Source organism: Sitophilus oryzae, unplaced genomic scaffold (assembly GCF_002938485.1).
Source record: "Sitophilus oryzae breed Bouriz unplaced genomic scaffold, Soryzae_2.0 scaffold_1515_pilon_pilon, whole genome shotgun sequence".
In the NCBI taxonomy this organism is placed as follows: Eukaryota; Metazoa; Arthropoda; class Insecta; order Coleoptera; family Curculionidae; genus Sitophilus; species Sitophilus oryzae.
In genome coordinates, this window is record NW_022146187.1 from 1,046,293 (window position 1) to 1,059,450 (window position 13,158).

Here is a 13,158-nt window from a genome sequence, read left to right on the forward strand (position 1 = left end):
AATTAAGTTAATAATACTAAAAATCTCTCTCAATATGAAAGCAGTATAAAGAAAACATATTTATTTAATTTTTTATCTTTCATCAAGAGACTAATTTAATGGATAAATTATTAAAGACCAACTTTTATATATTGTGAATATTGTAAGTCGTATTTGTATTGCAATTTAGCTAACCTTACTACGGGTATAGGGGCTTATTGTTGGCTCAACTTACAGCCGCCAATACTAATCCACCTTTATTATTTAATCTGGTTATATACGAGGCGACGTGGTATCAAGGACCACTAGTAGTTTTAGTGAACAATTCAAATCAAATTGTGTTCCGGACAGATACGTAAGACGTGTACTATAATTTTAATTTAGTTTAAGTTATATTGTTTGTTACACATTGTTATTACATTGTATGCTACTGTTGTTTATTGAGTTTTTCATTATTTTTGAAGTGAAACTTCTTTACGCGCGCTGGGAGTAAAAATTCAAGGCCGTGACTCACGAGCTAGCCAGACGACACTGACTTTTGTGACATATTATATTATTATTCTTCTTCTTTCTTCTTAAACTCTCCTTTTCAGGAGAGAGTTGCGTTGCCTACGCTGCCAGGACCATTCTGGCAAAGTACTTTTCTGCTTTTCTTTTTTCTATTTTCTTTTTTTTTGGGTGGTCACGTTTTATGAACTTTCACCGATTTATCTTTCTTAACGACTAACAATTATTGAGGCAATTAAACAGGTTATATTATTATTAATTTTTGCGACCTGATTGACAATATAAAAAAGTCATTTTAACGCCTAAGCATAAAAGTAAAGCAGTTTTACTTACTTTTGAATCTATTTAGAAAGATTAACAATGGTAGGTACTTTAATAAAATTCCAGAATACTTATTTTTTTAGCACTGTACATGGTACCCTTTTGCCGGGACTACGTTTTCTGGTAAAACCACTTCTTTAAGTTTTAAACCATGTTGTTGGCGCACTTTTAAAAATTCTTTGCATTTTTGTAGTCTGCTTTCATCAAAAACAATAACTTTGTTACTAGTAACTTTTTTACAAACTACACAACTTAAATGTTTTTTATCCATTGTGATTTAGTAGTTAGTAGCGAAATTAGTAGTTACTAAAATATTTACTTGCAGTAATTATTCTAAACTATTTATACTATGCACGTCAATATTTAATTTATAAATACATATTTTTACATAGTAACTTAATTCCAACAAAATAATCTCGGAATTAAAAGCCTGCAAATAATTGAAATGAAACCGAAAAAAAATTGTTTTTATGAAAATTTGAAGTACATACTCCAAAATACTGTTACGTCAGCCGCATCGGCTGCCGACGGGTCTCAATAAACTATCTTTCTCGCGCTTATAGATACTCATAAGACTTTTTTGTCGCGCTCATTTAAAATCTTTATTCGCGTCTGGCAAGTATTAAATCCCATTGAATTCGTCTGGCAATTAACACATATTTTTTAATATCATCTAATAAACACGCTGTAAAAATTTTAGAATGCCTAAAGTATGTTTTCCAGGTATTAAACATATTTGGAATGGTCTGGTTACACTTTAAACCCGAAAAAAAGTCTGGTACACTTATTTCTAGGTTAAATAGATGCTAAAATTTAAGAATAAACAAATTTCAAGTTGCCTAAAGAATGTTTTTTGGATTTATTTTTTTGCAAATGTTATGGGTTGCGCAGTAGCGAAATACCCCCAACCCCCCAGCCAGACTTAGGATTCTGGGTTCACAAGTTATTAAACTTTATTTTTTTTTGTTATTCTAACTTGCCTAAAATGTGTTCTCTAAATATGTCGCCAGCTCTCCGGCTATTAGAAATACGTAGACCTGTGTTTGTGAGTAGTCCACGTGTTCATAAAAAATATTGATATTTCAATCCAAATTTTATGAAAGAGAGAGAGTCAAATCATTTATTAATTAGATAGGTAATTTGTGGTACGGCGGTCTGTTCAACATAAAAAGACTCAGGGCAAAATCACGTATAAAATTTATCACAGAACTCCAATACGCTGATGACTGCGCTCTAGTTGCAAATAACTTACAGCAATTACAGGAAATACTGAACACATATACCTGGGCATACGAGACTTTAGGCCTTAAACTGACCATCGATAAAACTAAAATCATGTGCACTCCCCCGGAAAATCATAACAGCGCTATAAAAATCGGAGAAGAACTATTGGAATATGTATCGAAATTTAATTACCTCGGCAGTTTGATTTCGGAAAAGGCAAATATCGACTCTGAAATTCAGCACAGAATTAGCAGCGCCTCAAGAGCATTCTGGAAATTAAAAGACAGGGTATTCTACAATCATGACTTGAGCACAAAAATGAAACTTGCAGTGTATCGAGCAGTAATAATCCCCACCATGTTATATGGAGGCGAAACCTGGGTGCCGCATGCCGTACCGCCGCCACACGAGCGCATTAAAGAAGTTGCAACAGAAACACCTTAGACAACTATTAAGAATCAAATGATACCACCATGTCTCAAACGTATCAGTCCTTGAAAAAACAAGCTGCGAGAGCGCTGAAGTCATGATTACTAAATCTCGCTTAAGATGGGCTAGCCACGTATGCAGGATGCAAGAAAACCGCCTACCGAAATCTCTTCTTTACGGTGAACTTGTAGAGGGTAAGAGGATTGACGCCTTGAAATCAAAACACCGCTCGATGTTTACTAGAGCTAATTTGTAGATACTTGCTTTTTTAATGAAACGCCCTATATACAGAACTAGTGTCCTAGAAATAAGTGCAAGTATTTTAACTGGTAGTATAGTTCAACCCCAGAAACACGCCTATGATATTTTTTTTGAGAAAAAAATTTTTTTGGAATTTTTTTTTAGTTTTTAGCTAAAAACATAATTTCTTGGTAATATAGCAACATAGGTGTTAGATTAAATTTACAAGAAAGAAAATCCAGAAAAGATCCAGTGGTTCTCAAAATTTTAGCAAAAAATCATTTTTTTTGGAAATTTTCAAAGTAAAATAACTCCGTTATTTTGAACTTATTTGAAAAACGATAAAGAGAAAATATGTTTCTCTTTATCGTTTTCTACAATACTAATCTACAAGGAACCTCGGATTAGAGGAGACCTGCTGCGGGTGGATAGACTGCATGCTCAAAAGTCGAGTGGCATATACCACCCTCCTAAATGAGACTGTTGCAGTCCGGGTGGCGGGAGGATGCCCGCAGGGGGGAGTTCTCTCCCCTCTACTGTGGAATCTCGTTATGGACGGACTGCTTAATAGTCTCAACTGGGCTGGTTTCAACACTCTGGGATATGCAGACGATTTGGTCGTGTTAGTCAGAGGTAAGTTTAACACAACAGTAAGGGAGCGAATGCAAAGGGCCTTGAAGATTGTGGAATTATGGGTGACACGGGAGGGAATAAATATTAGTCCTACAAAGACCGTAATAATCCCCTTCACCAAGCGCAGAATACTTGAGGGACTAGGCCCTCTAAGACTCTGCGGTGATGAGATTCCTCTTTCGGGGGAGGTCAAGTATCTAGGAATCACGCTTGATACCAAACTGACCTGGAACCGACATTTGGAAAATGTCACAAGGAGGGCGGTGACTACACTAGCGGTAGTCAGACGCCTTCATGGAAAAATCTGGGGCCTTAGACCACAGATGGTGCACTGGCTGTACACTGGAGTGGTGAGGCCTTCAGTAACATATGCATCCTTGGTATGGTGGCCTAAGGTAATGCAACAAACAACAATGCTCAGCCTCAGCAAGGTGCAAAGACTTGCTTGTCTGAGCATAACAGGGGCGATGAAATCAACGCCCACTGCATCAATGGAGGCGCTTCTGGACCTTCCGCCTCTTTACATAGTGATCCAGGCGGAGGCAAGAATGGGACTCTATCGACAACAAAGTGTCTTGTCTCTGGGAAATAGGACAGAAACAGGACACACAAACATGGGAAATCCTATCGGGGGACCTCTACTCCAAATGAGATCGGACCAGATGACCCCTCTTTATCAGTACCACAAACCATTCGAGGTGAACAAAATGGATCCAGGAATGTGGACAGATATAACATTCCTTCAGGATGGACTAACCTGGTATACAGACGGGTCAAAAACCGCTGAAGGAACAGGAGCTGGAGTATTTGGGGAAAGACCAAGGGTAAGTCTATCCTTTTCCTTGGGTAAACACTCAACCGTATTCCAGGCAGAAATCTTCGCCATTCTACAATGTGCGAGAGGAAACAATAGAAGAGCTTATTCAGATAAGCTCATCAATATATGCTCAGACAGTCAGGCGGCACTTGGGGCGCTTATGAGCCCAAAGGTATCGTCGAGACTCGTCTGGGAATGCCTAGGTGAACTGGAAGCTCTGGTTCGACGGAACAGAATTAAATTATTCTGGGTGCCGGGCCACAGCGGCATCCAAGGCAACGAAAAAGCCGATGAGCTAGCTAGGCAAGGATCATCGGCATCTTATCTTGGTCCAGAGCCAGTACTGGGAATACCCAAATGTATGGCCCGTAGTGCATTAAAACTCTGGATCAGGGAAAAGCAGAATGTCCACTGGAGAAACAGACAGGGGCACAGGCACAGCAAGGCTTTTATTCAAGGACCTAGCTCCAAAACCGCAAAAGAACTGCTAATGCTTAGCAGGAATAAATTGCGGATTACAACAGGCCTCTTGACAGGACATATGGCTGTCAAGTGTTACCTGAACAAGCTCAATCTGTATCAAGGAAGTCTTTGCTGCAGACTCTGCGATAAAGATCCTGAAACAGCGGAGCATATAATATGTCACTGCGAGGCTCTGGATCGCAAGCGACACTTTTTATTTGGGAAAGCTAGGCTAGAACCGGAGGAACTATGCTTCCATCCTATCAAGGACCTGCATAAGTTAGTGCAGGGCACAGGGATAGGAGAATGGGTGCAGATATAGAAAGGGGACAAACACAATAGACCTCACAGGTCGCAGTGTTTCCGGCAGAGGACGGCCCCTTATTGTGGAAAAAAAAATATATGTTTCTTTTATCGAGATCTACCGCCCCTTAAAATGCTTGCACTTATTTCTGGGACACCCTGTATTATGTTCGTTTTAGATACAGAATTGAAAAATCAAAATTTGTTGTGGTTAGTGTTTCAATATTCCAAAAAATGAAATGAATGGATCGTTGATACTCTTTGATACTCATTTCGTTCTTTGGATAACCATAGGGTTATTTTATGTTAAGGTAAAAAGGGCCAGCATTTTAAATGTGACCTCGACACTCTTTTTTATCCTGTGTAATATTTTATTTTTTTTCCGTAAAGCTGTTGAAATGTTATTTAAATATTTTGTTTTAATAATTCATGAAGATCTGACTTGACCTATATTACTGTAACTATATAATAATATATATTAATTAACAAAAAGTATACTTTAAAATATTGGTTCACTCTTGCTTTACATAACTAATCATGGACTAGATGGAAAATGAATACGAGAGAACGGTAGTAAGCAGGTAGCGCATAATGTGAAATTAAAATGAGATGTTTGGGCAAACGGGTGTCTCAAATTAAAAAAGAATACAAACATTTGTTATTATCTCTTCTGTCTGTTGCTTTCAAGACAAAATGTACGTTAACGGCCTCTACACTATCCCCGAAATGTTTTACGAAATATTTATGGAAAAGAAGTTTCTAGAGAACTACAATATTTAAATCGGAGATTTTTTGCACATCATTGTTTCACAACGAGATGTATCGATTAAAAATATTTTCAATACGGCGAATGACGACACTTCCGGAAATACCGGAAGTTGACAGCAACTTTCTTATTTTAAATGGGTGCCCCCATTTTTTATTACATACTTAAATTCTTTGTAAAATTTTATGAATTTTGGTATTAAACACTCTATACATAACATTAACCGTTTTTGAGACAAAAAATATTTAAAATTTTTGGACAAAAAAACTGCCTGTCAAAAATATGTATATAGTATAAACGTCAAATTTAGTGATTACCACAGCCACTGTGCCATAGAGAGAAAAGATGAAGCTATCTCTTTCAAAAATTAAATTGTTCGAATGTTATATAATAATGACCGCAGCTGTCATGGAATTGAGCGATTAAAAAATTATCATAAATCATTTTTTTCAAATGGAAATTTACTTTTTTTATTTCACCAGTGAAAAGGCTTTTCAATTCGCTACTTTTTGACTAAATAAATTGTTTTTAAGTTATTTAAGATTGAGTTTTAAAGCGTATATTTTTCTTGATTTTAACCAGTAGCCTATAACTTCCTTCAATCAACGCTATAACGTACAAACGTTGAGTGATGTAAAACAATAGATCTGCCCATGTTATATTGTGACACTTTGTTCAAAAAGTAGTATTTTATCAATCATCATTTTCAAGCCAACTTTGCGCTGTTCTTTTTTCGATCATACGGTATATTATTAATAATATCAACTATTAAGATAGGCTAAAGAGTGAAAATATGAGATATATTTTTATAAATACACTTTTTAAACTCTTAAGGGGGGGGGACCAGGCACTATTTATAATATAGGAAATTCAAATAATTCATTTTCTGACAGATGGAAAGAAAATGTCTGACTGACACTTGACACACATGTCAATGGAAGCTAGATAAAATCAAGGAAAATATACGTTATCAAACTAAATCGTAAATAACTTAAAAAAAGATTCATTTTAGATATTGGAGCATGTATGCTCAAAAAGTAAATAAAAAAGTGGGTTTCCATTTGAAAAAAATTATTTGTGGTAATTTTTTAATCGCTCAATTATTCGATGACAGCTACCGCCATTATTATATGACATTTGAACAATTTAATTTTTGAAAAAATAGCTATACGTCTTCTCTTTATGTCACAGTGGCTGTGGTAATCACTAAATTTTAAATATTTTTTTTATTAAAATCGTTTAATGTTAGGTATAGAGTGTTTCATATCAATATTCATAGAATTTTACAGAGAATTTAAATATGCAATAAAAAAATGGGGGCACCCATTTAAAATAAGAAAGTTGCTGTCAATTTCCGGTATTTCCGGAAGTGCCGCCATATTGAAAATATTTTTAATCGATCGATCTCGTTGTGAAACAATGATGTGCAAAAAATCTCCGATCTAGATGATTCGCTAGAATCTTCTAATGCACGCTCAGCCTGGGACACCCTGTATATTTTGTATTGTTATTATTGTGTGTATTCTGTCTATTATTTGGGGTTTGTATTTCGTTTAGTGTTTTGTCAATAAAAGATGGTGGATAGTCGATAGCTCTGTTTAGTGAATTGCCGTCTGAGCATACACTCAGATGCAAAAAAAACGCAGCGGAGAAATTTTTGGTCAAGTTTAAAGCGTTATATTTTTGTTATTTTAAACCATATTTTTATGAATCTTTTAGCAAGCTGTATTTAATTATATCACCTTTTATTATTTTAGTATTTGGCATATTATACAGGATTAATCGAGGGGTTGTTTTTTTACCCTAACTTTAAAACACCCTGTGCAATAATTTCGTGTAGAAGAAGAAGAAGAAGAAGAAGGATTTTATATAAGCCGCATCAGCTGCTGGGCCATTTAGCGGCATTGATCAAATTAAAATTAAATTAAACTATATTAATGAACCCAAACCCGATGCCCTAATAAATTGGAACAAAGAATGTAGGTTATTAGCATCAAGAACGGAAGCCAGATCGCCATTCAGACCAAATGATTGTCTTAAGTTATTGAAGGAGGGACATTCTATTAGGAGGTGGTACACTGTTAATTGGTTGCCACAATGAGATCTGTTAGGCGTGGGGTCGCCTTTTAAAAGGAAATAATGGGTGAAATAACAGTGACCCAACCTGAGCCGATTCCAAATGACTTCCTCACTTCTGGACAGTGACCGAGCTACAGAAACTTGAAAGAATTGAGGTTTATATTCATATAGCTTATTTGAATCTCCGGTCACTTCCCACTCTGCCTGGATACCACTTTTTATTGTGGACATATGTAGGACTTTAAGTTCAGAGATAGAAAATGCAAGTGGTATAAAAGCTCCATTATTTGCCGCAGTCTTAGCAATCTTATCAGCATCTTCATTACCTCTTATACCCACATGGCTAGGAATCCATACTAGATCCACGGTTGAACCTTTAGATATTGAAGAGTGATGCAAGTCGAGCGATTTAACGGCTAGAGGATGTTTTGGTGATAATTCGTTTAGGCATTGTAATGCATTTAGTGAATCTGAACATATCATCCATTTGGAAGCATTCTTAGTGATTCCTTAATAGCAAAAAGTTCGGCAGAAAGGATGCTGGTGGTAGGAAGTAAGCGATATTTATAAGACATATTGTTATGTAATACGGCGCATCCTGCTGCCTGGGAGAATTTGGAACCGTCCGTATATATCTTGAATAATACCGTAAAATGACACTTTTATAAAAGATGGAGGGGTGCTTTTTTTGTCTAGTTTGATGAGTGTATTATTTATTGATGGGGCAATTAATTCCCAGGGAGGAGTGGTGACATTTCGAAGTGGCATGCATTCAGGAATAGTGATGTTGTGATCTTTGCAAAAATTGGAAAAAATTTGCCCTGGACTATCGGATCTAGAATCAAGTATAATGTTTGGAGAAACAAGTGGTCGAAAAAAGGAACTATACGTTGGAATAAATGGTTTGAATTTAAGTGACATAGCGTATTGAAATAGCAAATTGAGCCGATGGTGTTTGAGAGGCATTATACCCAATAAGCTGTGTAAACTAGTAATAGGACTAGTACGGAATGCTTCAGAAATGAATCTGAGACAGTTATTTTGAATCACATCAAGTTTAGCAAGATATGATTTTGGACCAGATAAATAGACTATGGATCCGTAATCTAATTCAGATCTTATCCTAATAATTTCGTGTGTAAATTTTCCTAAAATATAATTTTACGGTCAGAACCATCTCTCCCGAGCATTTTGTTTTTTGGGTCATCTCAATACATGCCTTCGTTAATTTTTAAGTGCGAAATGAACTTGCCACCAACAATTTGTAATTTTTTTAATTTTAGTTTCTTTTTGAATTTATTTTTTAATATGACAAGGCCGCTCTGGTGATTATTGTAAACTATATAATACTATGAACTGTTTATCATTTTCAAATGCTTGGCAGGAGGGTACGAGGTCGCGAAGCAGTACCATCTTCATTAAATGAACTTCGCTTTATCCTCAAAGAAGAATGAGAAAACATAACGCAATATAACATATGCAGCCTCAATGACAGTATGAACTGAAGTATGCAGGCAGTTATAGCAGCCAAGGGCGACAATACGACGTATTAGGCTATTTTTTACAATTTTTTTCTGTTGTTATTCTTGAGTATTACAGATTTTTCTTTAATATCGTTAGTTCTGTTAACGTTATTAATGTTTATTAAAACCCGTACTTAACTTTTTAATGTTTATTAAAACCCGCTTTTAACGTTTTTATTTTTAATTTAGTATAAATTATTCAATGCAGTGTAATATGACGTTACGACAATAATCACCAAAACCATCTCGTTGTATTAAAAAATTACATCAAAAAGTAATGATAATTACAAAAATGCAATTTGATCGTTACCAGTTCATTTCGCTCTTAAAAATTAACCAACGCATGTATGGACACGAATCAAAAAACAAAATGCTCAGGAGTCACGGTTCTGACCGTAAAATTATATTTTAGGAAAATTTACACACGAAATTACTGGACAGGGTGTTTTAAAGTTAGGGTAAAAAAACAACCCCTCGATTAACCCTGTATAATATGCCAAATACTAAAGTTTATAAAAACCTGAGTTTATACAAATTAAAGCTGATATAATTATTATATTCAGCTTGCTAGAAAAATCATGAAAATAGGGCTAAAAATATCAGAAATATAACACTATAAATTTGACCAAAAATTTCTCCGTTGCGTTTATTTGCATCTGAGTGTATTATTTTTGCCTTGATGAAAAATGAAATTTACTACTTGGTTTCTGACGCAAATGACATAATATAACAAAAAAACAATTAAACTGAACTTCCATGTTTTTTCTCGTCAATTCAACCAGGTAGGTCCTCAAAACGTGGGGGAGCGACGACGAAGTTTCGAGCTTTTCACGGGCGCTATTCATTACCCCGAAAAAAAAACACTGTTTACCATCGGAATTAGCGAGTGCGTCAGATTTTCAAGTGGAGCCGTAAAACGGCCGCATTTTACTGCGGCGCTAAACGGTTCGAGAGCCAATACGGCAGGTTCTCCGAGGTGTGCCCGCGCCTTTGTCGGGCCTAGCCTTTTGTCGGACGGCCAAGAGATAGCGGGTTTGGTTTGTGTTGTGGCACTGTTTGGTTTCGCTTCGAGGTGCTGGAAGGATTTTGGTTTTTATCGGTGTGATGCGTTTTTCGTTAAGAACAAGCGAAACGTTTTTTAAACCCCGTAATAAAGATTAACTCTTTATTACTCATTATTAAGTTAACAAAGAAAAAAGTGTACTATTGCAATGAAGGAGGCTAAGCACTTAATAAAGAAACATCATTGAGGTGGGAATTCTAGTTCCTTGGGAAGAACTAGTTACTTAGTTCTAGTTCCTCCAGAGGAATAGTTCCTTAAACTAGGTCTTTAGTTCACAATAGTTCCCGACTAATATTGACATCCCTGTTGCTTGCTAATGGGTTTCGTTGTCAGTCAGAAGTTGTCAAATCAGTTGTAGCAAATACGAAAATTTTACGAAAAATTACATTTTTTCTCACGTTTTATAAGATACTAGCGTGTACCAGCGACTTCGTTCGCGTCGAATTAATCATTTGTAATGGTGATGATAAAGCAAAGCACGAATTTCCATTAACATACAAACTGGATAAAATTTTCTCACATTTATGTCAGCATGAGAAAAAACAATATGGCGATATTATTATATAACTTGGTAATATTTGAGGGATAGTTTCATCATGTTGGAATTTGACTTTCGAAAAATCCGTTTGCCAAAAATAAGCCTTTTACGTCAAGCAGTTTAATCGTGGTTAAGAAATTACCCAACTTTTTGGAACACCCTGTATGAGTTTTTAAAAAATTTTAAAATATGTAAGAAAATCAAATAAATTATGCTTGTCCAAACGTTTCCCCGAAAGACTAACCGTTTTTTAAATAACAAATATTGTAATATTTGAGGGGCGTTTTCACCCTCTTGGAATTTGAGATTCGAGAAACCCCTCCTTATCGAACCTTTACACCCCACAGTCAATCCGTTTGGCAAAAATCATATTGGTCATATTTGTGTAAACACCCTGTATAAATTTATAAAAAATCTTAAAATATGTAAAACAACAAAATAAAGAAAAAAATGGAGAAAAACTTTTTTTAAATAAAAAATATTTTAATATTTGAGGGATAGTTTCACCCCCTTAGAATTAGAGTTTGGAAAAATCCCTTCTTATCGAACCTCTACACCCTAAAGTCAATCTGTTTTCCAAAAATCAGCTTTTTACGTCGAGCGCTTTAAGCAGGATCGTGATTCATCAATGACCAGATTTTTCGAAACACCCTGTATGCATTTTTAAAAAAATTTAAAATATGTAAAAAAACAAAATAAAATATACGTGTTTAAGCGTTTTTTCGGAAACTTGACCGTTTTTAAATAAAAATGATTGTAATATTTGAGGGGTGGTTTCACCCTCTTGGAACTGGAATTTCGAAAAATCATTTCTGATCGAACCTCTACACCCTAGAATCAACCTGTATGCGAAAATGGAGCTTCTTACGTTGAGTGGTTTGAGCAGGATCGTGATTAATCAGTATGTCAGTCACTTAAGGATTTTATATATTAGTATAGATTCTTAATTTTAGGGACCTAAAGTGAAACATTCCCATAAAATATCCAAAGAACAAACTAAAAATCAAAAATAGTATCCACGACATTTTTCTGTTGTAATTACGCTGGCTGTGGCAATAGACAAGACCGAATCCATTGTTGTCGTCTTGTATTATATCGCGGATCTACCGACTGAATAGATTTCCGTGAACTAGTCTTTTAATTAGTTCCTCTATCTAGTTCCTTTTAGCCCTTTCGGTCCGGGACAGGTAACATTCGGCTCGCACTCTCCACTCCCGCCTAGCATCAGGCTGCGATTGCGCTGGCCGATCCTACGTAAACTAGACTTTTATTTAGTTTCTCTAGTTCCTCTAGGTCCGGATCCGATAACATACGGTTGGCACTTCCCACTCCTGATTCCTGCCTAACATCGGGCTACGATCGCGCTGGCCGTTCCATCGCCGTCGCATATTATTATATATCAGTCACAGTCTCGATCCCGGAATAGGTCCTGAGGTCTTTGAGAAACCGAGAACTAGATCCTTTCATTCCGGGGTCGGAATAGTTCATTGGAACTAGTTCTTTCACGAACTACACACCTCTAAAAAATCAACATCATCATGATTAGCTGCTCAAATCCTGGAAGGTAAACCAAATACCAGTACTAGACACCTCGCAGCAACATTCCGAAAAAGAGTTTTATGTGAAGAATAAGAACCCGAAACCTTCACGAGCAAAAATGAGAATACAATTCAAAAATCTCCAATTACCTTAGTGATAGTCCATCAATTACCTTAGTGAATTGTTCAAACTGCGACATTAAAGTTAAAATCAACTCAAAAAATGTTATTAAAAAAATTAAAATAATATTTGTTTATAGTGTCATTGTTAGTGGTAATATTATTCTGTGAATTATTGTAAAAACTTTTTAATAAACATTTAAATAAGAATTTCAATTCGATCGTAGAAAAAATCTTGTGTGCAACATGTGCTAAGAGCATATTTGTTGCGTTTGGCATGATTGCAGCTCTCGACTCCGGCTCGAGCTGCAAAACTCACGCGTCGTGCAACAAATATGTCCTTTTTGCACTAGTTACACAAATAACTATTGTTTCACGTGTAAAAACTCGATGACATACTGGCTTCCGTTTGGAGTCTACTGCCTAGTAGCAAAGAATATTATAGTTAACACAAATTATCTTTGCTAGTATATAGTCGCGATCCTACGCAGTGGCATCAAAGATTAAGAATATTATTACGCTTTGGCGGCGTTTTACCAGAAATAACTATTTTTTTATAGATTTTCCTTCAGTAACGATATATTCAGGTATTTTTTTTTAAGAAACAAAGCCACCA